At 41.4% G+C, this 10,544-nt stretch overlaps 1 long non-coding RNA gene across 1 annotated transcript; it reads right to left on the reverse strand.

Moving 5' to 3' along the window:
* Positions 1 to 358: 358 nt before the first annotated feature.
* On the reverse strand, positions 359 to 9,756 carry LOC138149606 (uncharacterized). Its single transcript, XR_011165362.1, has 3 exons — positions 9,691 to 9,756; positions 8,103 to 8,136; positions 359 to 1,029 (listed from the first exon to the last, which is right to left on the reverse strand). It is a non-coding gene; the product is annotated as an uncharacterized lncRNA (long non-coding RNA).
* Between the last annotated feature and the right edge of the window lie 788 nt (positions 9,757 to 10,544).

The raw sequence follows: 10,544 nt of genomic DNA on the forward strand, positions 1-10,544 counted from the left end.
TTCCTTCCTTCCTTCCTTCCTTCCTTCCTTCCTTCCTTCCTTCCTTCTTTCCTCTCATACTATCTATCTGAATAATTCAACCTGAGTCTTACCTTCTCTATTTAAAAAGATGAGGGAGCTACACTAGATGACCCTAAGATCCCTTTCAGATTTAAATCTAAGATCTTATGTGTGAAGACAAAACTGTGTCTAAAGTTTTTTTTTTTTTTTAATCACTAAGCGGGCAGTAAATATATGTTAGTTCATTTACTGGTGTAGTGGGGAAAAAATAGCTTCCATGGATATATCTTCCAGGTTGCAAAGTTGTTTTACAGATGTTATCTTATTTAATTTTCATAACAACCCTGGTGAAGTATTTATTATCTTCATTTTACAGCTCAATCAATTGACAATTGACAAGAATTTATTTGGTGCCTACTAGGTGTCAGGCATTGTGCTAAGCACTCAGGATGCAAAGACAAAAGTGAAATAGTTCCTAACCTCAAGGAGCTTACATTCTAAAGGGAGAAACTATAGGTACAATACACATGTAGAGGTTATGACTTGCCAGGGTGATACTGCCTATATGGTCTTCCTGACTCAAGGCCTAGCTCTCCATCCACACTCCACCAGCACAGGTCTGGGAGACTAGACACTTGGCTTGTAGTCCTGGATCTGCCACTGAGTTGGGCAAGTCACAGTTCCCCCTCTGGGCTCTGATTTCCCTATTGGTAAAGAGGGAGGGGAGAAGGGAGGACTAGCTCTTCTCTGAGGCTTCTCCTGGTTCTGCTAGGCAGTGATGCTTGGTTTCCCTGGGGGCTTTGGCCCCTGGGGGCCCTTACTGGCCAGTCCTCGTCAGCAGCTGAGACTCGGAGAGCCTTCCTACAGTAGCCTCTGGAACTAGACAAGAGGAGGCTGCAGATGAGTGAAGGATCAGACAGGTGTGTCTGTGGCTGTCACATGGGCCTGGAAAGGAAGCCGCCTGTAAACTTGGCCTAGCAGCTGCTGTCCTCATTTTCACAAGCTTTCTTCACACTCGGTATTAGCAACCTGAAAAATGAAAAGATAGTAGGAACTGTGCAGCCTATAAAGTCGAGGAGCACTTTGGAAAGAGAGGCCCCACGTGTTTTGCCTGGGGAAGAGTAAGCACTTGATTACAAAGTGCCTTTTTTTTTTTCTAGTCCAGAGCAAAAGGACCCGCCTTTGTCCTGGAGGCAATGTCAAGTTGTTATCCAAGAATGAAAATTGATATTAGTTCTATCTGCACTCTGTTGATCTTCACTTTAGTGCTGCTCCAGGCTAGCAAATAAGAAAATACAGTTTCCTGGATGTTTAACTGGTGAAACTCAATAGTTTAGGGTCCAGGCAAAGCAGTAGCTTCTAGAATCTGTTTTTACTGGATCTCTATTGGTGCTCTGTTCAAATCCTGTCTCTGTTACTTACTAGTGATGTGACCATGGGCAAGTCCCTTAACCTCTGTGAGCCTCAGTTTCTTCTTTCATCAAATGGGGATAATAATAGCACCTGCCCCATAGGATCAAATGAGGTAATCTGTGTAAAATACTTTGTAAAAAAAAAAACCTCAAAATGCTATGAAAATACTGAGTTTATTCAAACCTAGGTCTTCTGTCTCCAAGTCCTATGTTCCTCCCTATATACTCTACCACCTTTCAAAAACTTAGTCATATCACCAAAGCTGATAAAACCAGGACAGAAGGAAATAGCATGGGGAAGGAGATTTGGAGTCAGACAGGAGTTCAGATCCCGGTTCTGTTATTCAGTATCTAAATTACTTAAGCATTGTGGGCCTCAGTTTCTTTCCCTGTAAAAAGAGAGATCAGATTAGATCACTTCTAAGGTCCCCACTAATTTGAATCATGTAATACTAGGATCCTTTTCTAACACCCTCCTAACTGAGCTGTTTTCTCACAGGTGGCCCTGAGTTCTAGCAGGGCATGCCAGCTGCATACAAGCACTGGATTATGCTGGAACAGCTTCCAGTACGGTCCCAGCAACAGACAATGTCTGCTTAACTAGAACCAGTCCAGCTGATTATGGAGAGATTTCATCTTCCTGATGAATTCTTTGACTGTAGCAACACGCCTGTTGTCTATTAGTTAATAGCCAATGTATTCTCTGAATATGCCATTGCAAGACCAAAATAATAAATAATAAAATAAAATAATAAAAAGCATAGTCATCATGGTAGTGAAACCATGGGAAGATGACCATCACCTCATAATGGCAATTGAAATTATGTTTTATTGAACTGTTGAAAGGACTTTATAAAGACTGGATTAATTTGAGTTTCATAACAAACTTATGAGGTAGGCAAATGCAAGTATTATTACCTCCATTTTATAGATGAGGAAACTGAGGTTGAGAGAGGTCAAATGTTTCTCCTAAGATCTCACAACTAGTCAGTAGAAGATCCAAGATTCAAACCCAGGCCTTTCGGGACCAAAGCCAATGTTCCTTCCACTACATTCCAGCTGTTAGAGAGAGACTATTTTTCTCTGAAATAAAGGGTGACATAAAGCCCCCTTGTCTCAATCTGTCATTCACTAAGCAGCTACTACATACACAGAATGGTGCTGGACACTGTGAGAAAACCAAGATCTTGCCCTCAAGGAGGTCCCATCTGATGCCAAAACTTTTGTCCAAGCTACACACACAGAAAGGTCTCCTCCTCTGAAAACACTTTCTTTGTATTATCTCCTCTGGTTTGCTTCTATGATTCATGCCCAAACAAGATATTTTCTGATGCCAGGAAGAACAAATAGGAACTGGGAGGCAAGGACAAGGGTTTTCATTTTGGAAGGTGATTTTCTATTGCTAATTTCATTGTCCAGGTTAGGGAGAATAGGAGGCTGGAAAGAGGGTGCTATACAATAGCAAACTCAACACTTATCCATTAGTCATCTACCATATATCTAGTCCTGTCCTATGTGCTTGGGATATTCAGAGAAGAAAAAATTCTATTCCCTTCCTCCCCCTCCCCCCCAATGGGTTATACACTAATATGGAAGATTCCAGCATAATCTAATTATGAAATGTCAGATTTGAAATGGATTAAAGATCTTCAAGTCTAATTTTTCTCAATGAATAAAAGGGGAAACAGAAGCTCAAAGAGCCTAAATTATCCAAGATCACATAGAATGTCTAGGATTCAAACACAGATCCTACTAACTTCAAATCTATTTTCAGCTCCAGTGTAGACTCAATTCAATCCAACATTTACTGAGCACCTTCTGTATGCTTGGCACTGGCAGTACAAAGACAAAGCATGAAAACACCTTTAAAAAGCTCACATTCTAATAGAGTGATATAACAGAGACTCATGGATTTTAAAGGTCACTGAATCCAACACCCTTGTTTTACAGAGGAGGAAACTGAGACCCAGAGAAGTTAAGTGATTGGTGTAGAGCCACAGGGTTAGTGTCTGAGGTGGGATTTGAATTCTGTTCTTCCTGCCTCCAAGCTCAGCACTGTATCCAACACACATAAATGTAAGATAATTTTAGGTGGAAGTAATAACAAGAGGGATCAGGAAAGGCTTCCCCTGCAAAGTAATCCCCGGAAAAAGCTGGGGGTTCTTAGAAATGGAGGCAAATGCATTCTAGACATTTGCCTAAGCAAAGGCATGGGGATGGGAGATAGGATATTTAAAGGAACAGCTAGTAAGTCAACTTGCCTGGAATGTGTGAAGAGGAGAAATGCTCATTGAGCTTGGGAAAGGAGGCAGGGGGCAATTGTTGGGGGAGCATAGTTAAAATACTACCCTTGAGAGTCTTATATTTTGTCATGGGGAGTCATCGAAGGAAGTCATCGATTTTGAACAAGGAAATGCCACGGGCAGACTCTTTGCACTGCCCCCCTTCTTATCCTGCTTCTTCTGTCTTTGTGCCTTGGTTTTCACTATTCCCTAAACTTTGAGAAGAGTCCTCTAGCCTTCCTAAGTCTGTGATATCATTCCCTTTCTTTAAAGACAGCTCTTTTCCATGAAATGGGTCCCTTGACCCTCAGTAAAAGTCATCCCTCTTTTCTTAAGTCTGGCACAGCACTTTCCCCAGACCATCCCTTTTCTTCCATCACAGTCCCTAGAGGTATTGTCCTTATTCACATACCTGCCATATTCCCCATTAGACTGTAAGGTCCTTGAAAACAAGGCCTAAGGATGCTACCTTTCATTTTTATATCCCCAGCATCCAAAATAATTCCTTGGTCATGGAATGAGGTTGATGTCTGTTTATTTGAACTGGATTTGTTGAATGTCTTTAAGTACAAAGGGAGAAGCCCTAATGAAGGTCTGTGGGAGGTCTGAGGAGGAAGAGTCCATTGCCATCTGGAAGGTGTAGGAAGGCTTCCTGAAAGAAGTGGCAGTTAGGTGGCACAGTGAATAGAGCACTGGCCCTGGAGTCAGGAGGACCTGAATTCAAATACAGTCTCAGACACTAGACATACTTACTAGCTGTGTGACCTTGGGCAAGTCAACCCCAATTGCCTTGCCTTCCCCCCTCCAAAAAATCAAAAACAAACAAACAAACAAAAGAGGTGTCAGTAAAGCTGAGTCTTGAAGAAAGAGAAGAATTTAAACAACTGGAGATTGTGGATAGGTAAATAGTATGGCATATGCTAGTGCATGGAGATAGGAGAGGGACAGAAGATCAAGGAACAGCATATAAGCCAGTCTGGATGGACCCTAATGTATGGAATCTTAGAATTGAGATGGAAGAGAGGTTCAAGGTCATCTAGTTCAACTCCCTTATTTTACAAATGAGAAAACCAAGGCTGAGAGAGATTATGTGCCTTGTCCAGAGTCACACAGCTACTAAGTGTCTAAGTCTGGATTTGATCCAAAGTCTTCCTGCCTTTAAAACCAGTGATCCATATATGAAGATTTATGTGGACAAAGACTAGAAAGGCATGTTGGAGTCAGACTGTGAAGGGCCTTGTATATACTAGGATGAGGAGTTGGCATTGATCCAAAATCCAGTGAGGAGTCGCTGATGGGCAGTTAGCTGGTGTAGTGGGTAGAGTGCTGAGCCTTAAATCAAGAAGCCTCATTTTCCTGAGTTCAGATTTGGTCCAAGACACTTACTGGTCATATGACCTCGGACAAACCCTGTTTGTCTCAGTTTCCTCATCTGTAAAATGAGCTGGAGAAGGAAATGCCAAACCGCCCCAGTGTCTTCGCCAAGAAAACCCCAAATGTGGTCACTAAGGGTCAGACAAGACTGAAACGACTCGACAACAACAAAGAATCACTGAAGGTTTTTGTGCAGAGGAATTATCTGGAGATTCTGTTGCATCAGGGCGATTACTTGTGCAGCTCTGTGAAGGAATCAGGGAAGAAGGAAGAAACTGAAGACCAGAAAATCAACCAGGAGGCCATTCTAGTGGTCAAAGGAATTTGTGGAACAGGGAGGGGAGAGAAGAAAGGCAGGATGACCTGTAGAGTTTATGGGGCATTGGATTTGGACACGGCTAATGGACCATCCAATACATTCTCTTTGTATAATGGAAGACTGATTTCTGTATGAAAATAGTTTCTTTGGGCCTTAAAAACCTCTTATGATAAAACTTTAAATATATATATATATATATATATATATATATTTTTTTTTTTTTTTTTAAAGAATTGGCATGAAGTGACATCATCAAGGGCCAAAAGCAGCAATGGTCTAGAGCACATTAATGTTTAGGGACAGGGGATTGTACCCAATGACCTTTCATGGAGATTCCTTCCAAAGCCATAGCTCAGTGACTGTTTACGCCTGATTACTCACTAAGAAATAGCAAGTGGAGGCATATTTTTTTTTCTCCAGCTTTTGAACGTTTTTTTTTTTAAATTATGTGCAGCCTTATATTCAGGTATCTAGAAAGCTGGAGGAAGATCTGCCAGAGACTCTTTAGATCAACTGAGGTTCAGAGAGGGGAAGGGATTTGTCCAAGAACATACATCACAGGCTTCCTCAGAAGCAAAAATAGGATCAAAGAAAAAGACATATGAGATGTGAAATCAGTTGTGTTTTCATTGTACAGGTGGGTCGTGGGTTCATTTGGCATTTTTTTAAGCATTATGGGTTAGAGAGGACAAATGTTACTATTGGTAGTGAGCTAGTCATATGGGCAAAGGTGTGGAGGGTGATGGGAAGACCATGGTGGAGTAGAGTTAAGCCCAATGGATTGGCAGTTCAACGATTTACACTTTATGTTGTGGCCCTACCACTGGCTGTTTGAGTATAGATGAGTTATGTGAGCTCTTTGGGCTTCGGTTTCCTCCTGTGCAAAACAAAATGATCAGACAAAGGTGGTCTTCCAACTCTAAAGCCTGTGATCTATGTACAGGAGCTGCACGCATCTGATTAAGTGCATTGAAGGAGAGTTGAATAGAAATACACTTTACATCTGTTTAGAGATTTTAAGCCAGTAAATTCCCTGTCCATAAACTCCAGTGGGGAAGTAGACTCTGCGTCTCTTACCTGACAATAGCCGTCCCATTTAAAGGCACTTGCTTGTGACTTTTCTGCCCAGTATTCTGGTTACCTAAGAGCATGCTCCCTTGTTTAGGTATTAACTGCTCTACAAATATTGCCCCACTCCTTAAAGTTAGTTTCATAGAAGGTTTAATGCAGCCTAATGAGGAGTAGAGGGGCAGGAGGGGGCGGAGGGCAATATCCCTTTATATGTGTTGGATAAGGTAAATGAGACCAAATAAAATGCAGGATTAAGGCAGGCTTGAGCTTGAAGCCATAGAGGTATAAAGGGGCAGGATTTATTGTTGACTTACATTTTTCAATTGGGTGTGTACGATGGGTTTGCTGAGGATTTATGTATCACATCAATTGGTTTGCATCTCGTGCCAGGTCCCACAGCCTGACTACATACCAGAAACCTCCTTCGTGAGCCACTCAACAGAAGACTCACTTTCACCCTAACACACAGCAGAGCACATAGTCCCATGCTCCTTCCCCAGAGGTTAGGAAGATAAAAGCTTCCCTGGGCACACTGAGGAACCAGAAACTTTTGTAGAGTGGGTGAAAGTATAATTGGAAGGTGGGTAATTGCTTAAGTCACTTGCTTGTACCCAGCCTGGATTGCTTCTTCTCCAGAAATGGTTATTGACCTATTTCTAATCTTGGTCGTTAAGGGCCTATACTAAGCTATTCTATATGCTATAGATTATTACAGCTTTGGAGGTATAGAAAAGCAGCATCTCTCCACAGCCCCATGAGGTAGTGTTATTCTCCCCCTTTTACAGGTGTGGGAACTGAGGCTCAGTGACTTAGTCATCTGGCTAGCAAATGGTAGGGCTGTGACTCCTACTTGACTGCAGGGATTTTGTTCTATCCACTATGTCAACCTCCAAGCTTAAGCTCTGAAAAACATCATTTCAAGCAACTTCTTGGACAACTGTTTGATTCCCGACTTTGTTGTTTCATTTATTTAAAAAAAAAAAAAGAGTGTGACTGGGATAATTTCATTCTTTCTCATTGAGAGTCTGTGGCAGGGAATGAATGACACATTGACTAAGGGCCTGGTAAAAATTATGGATTGTTGTAGAGAATATTGATTATTTTGGTCCAGTTCCCAATGGGCAGACAACCTCCCCTCTGCAGACTGGAAAGATTCTCATGATGCCAGGTGACTGGAAGGTTTCTGGGGCTCAGGCCACTGCCTCTCCCTATCCACTTTCCCCAAAAGGGTGAGCTTATAATAACAATATCTCACAGTTATTTAAACACACCCTATTGAATGTTGTTAATCAGGCTGATGAAAACACATCATTAGGGGAAATGACATTACATGGCGCAGTTGGTGATTCTAGAACAATGCTCTAAATGTAAGTGGATCAACGGTCATATTATGTTATAGTGAAATGTTAGGGCTTCAAGGTGGGGCTTGACTATAATTCAATTTAATTCAGCAAATATGTATTCAATGCTTACTATATGCTGGACATAAAAGTGAGGAGAATGAAATAATCTCTGTCGCCAGGGAATTTACATTCTATCGTAATGATGTATTGATGATATTAATAAGCAATCTGGGTACTCTGAACAGACTAACCTGATACAGGATATTCTGGTACTCTGTTTTGTATTTTACAAGGTACTTACATTTCCATAATCTCATTTGCTCCTCATGACAATCCTGTGAAGTAGATATAGGTGAGGTATTAATATCTTTGTTTTACAGATGGTAAAACTGAAGCTCTGATACAGGTGAAGTTAATTTACTAAAGTCACATAGCTGGGAAGTGAGAGACATGACTTAAACCTTCTGACTGATTCAATGCCTTCCACTTGTTTTATTACTCAACTATTTCTGTTCTCAAAGTCACAGTACATGCCACTCACTGCCTTCTTAGAATGGTAGGAAAAATTTTCTCTTATAATGGTAGGATAAACAACTTTTATTTCAGTAATATTGAAATCAGCACCTTGGTGACGTTCTGAATTAACACTCAGATCCTTAATCATGTAGTCTAGGAGAAATGATGAAAAGAGCGTAACCAAAATGTATCCTTTAAAATTTTTTTTTGTTTTCAGTTTCAAATTTCCTTCTTTCCTCCCCCTACCTACCCACTGAGAAGACAAGAAATATGATACATGTGAAGCCATACAAAACATATTTTCATATTAACAAAAATAAAGTAGGAAGAAATTACTTTCATTCTATTCTCATAGTCCATCATTTCTCTCTCTGGAGGTGGGTGACATTTTTCATCATGAGTCCTTTGAATTGTTGTGGGTCATTGTATTGATGGGAGTAGCTAAGTCTTTTGCAGTTGATTATCCTTGAAATATTGCTATTACTATGTACAGTGTTTTCCTGATTCTGCTCACTTTATTTATCATATAAGTCTTCCTAAGTTTTTCTGAAGCCACCCCCTTCATCATTTTGTATAGCACTATGGCATAGAATGATAGAATCTTACAGCCAGAAGGAACCTCATTGCAGAAATAGGAATCTCACCTACAATGTCTCTTCAGCTTGGTCATCCACTTGTTTGGCAAGCTTCTCTGTTTGGAATTTAAAACTCTTCATGACCTGGGTACAGTCAACTTTTCCAGCCTTATCAAAATTATTCCAACTCCTAAGCTCTCTGGGCTAACCAATCTGACTTAGCTGTCCTTACCTCCATTTCCCCTCTTTGTGCCTTTGCAGTCTACATTGTACTCCTTCCTTAGCATACTTTTTTTTTCTGGAGGGCAATTGGGGTTAAGTGACTTGCCCAAGGTCACAAGGCTAGTTTTTGTGTTAAGTGTTTGAGGCTATTTGAACTCAGGTCCTCCTGACTCTAGTGCCTATGCTCTATTCACTGCACCACCTAACTGCCCCTACTTCCTTAGCATACTAGAATCCCTGTTTTTTCTTCAAAATTCAGCTCAAACATCGTCTTATTCCATATAGTTTCTCCTGTAGCAGCCAGGTGCTACAGTAGATAGAGCCTTGTTCGCCTCAGTTTCATCATTTGTAAAATGAGCTGGAGAAGAAAAACGGTGAATTGCTCCAGTATCTTTGCCAAGAAAACCCCAAATGGGGCCACAAAGAATAGGACATGACTGAAAGGATTGAACAATAACAACTATTGTTATGGAGTTTTTTCATTTTGGGTAGTCTGTAGCTGCCCCTCTCTGCTGAGACACCTAAAATCCCATATGACTCTTGCTGGTATTCATGCTTCTCCATGGGCTCACTTACCTGCAAGCTAGCTCCCCGTTGTGCTGGGTTTAGGGCTACTGAAACAGTGACACATGCTTTGCCTTTACTTGAACATAGGAAAGCTGGTGACTCACAGAGGAGTCACATTCACATGGGGAGAGGGGCAGGGGAAAAGAAAGATTTAGACCCAGCTTCTGCAGGTGGCTTGGATGACCCCTGAAGTTTCTGTGGGAGGAAGGGCTGAGAAGACCCAGGTAGGGCTCAGTCATGAGGAAAAAGCGAAGTCAGGAATTCAAAGAGCATATAGAAAGTTAGTTTACTTCAGATCTAGTGTGTGTGTGTGTGTGTGTGTGTGTGTTAAAGAAAGGAAAGAAAATTGGAGACTTCCATCAAAGGCAAGTACCAGCATGTGGATAGAGTTAAGACCGTTTTCTTGCAGTTCTGGCAATGTTTAGACAAATACAGGCTTGCACAAAGAAATAGCCCATGGGCAGGGGGATGGGGGTGGAGGTGGGAAAAAGACTGCTTCTGTGTGGAGGGATCTTCACTGAGGCTCACAGAATGTCTACCCTGGCAAGAAGGACCTTAGAGATCATCCTTCCTAACTCCCTCATTTTATAGAGGTAGGGTAGTGACTTGTCCAAGGTCATACAGGAACTCTATTAGCAGTCCAGAAGTAGAACTAGTTCCCATATCACTGCCACCCAGAACCAAAATATGTCCGTGTCTGTCTGTGTACGTGGAGGAAAGGTAAGAGAGGATTCCTTACACCTAGTGGTATTGATTTCAATTTGGGGTTCTCACACCAAGTCAAGAAGGGTCTTTTCTGCACATTTTGTTAATTGCATAATAAGAGGCAGTATAGAGTAATGGAAAGACCACTGGAATTGGAA

This window comes from Petaurus breviceps, unplaced genomic scaffold (genome assembly GCF_028583685.1).
Source record: "Petaurus breviceps papuanus isolate PSGF00001 unplaced genomic scaffold, PetGlider_PUasm1.0 90847, whole genome shotgun sequence".
NCBI lineage: Eukaryota > Metazoa > Chordata > Mammalia > Diprotodontia > Petauridae > Petaurus > Petaurus breviceps.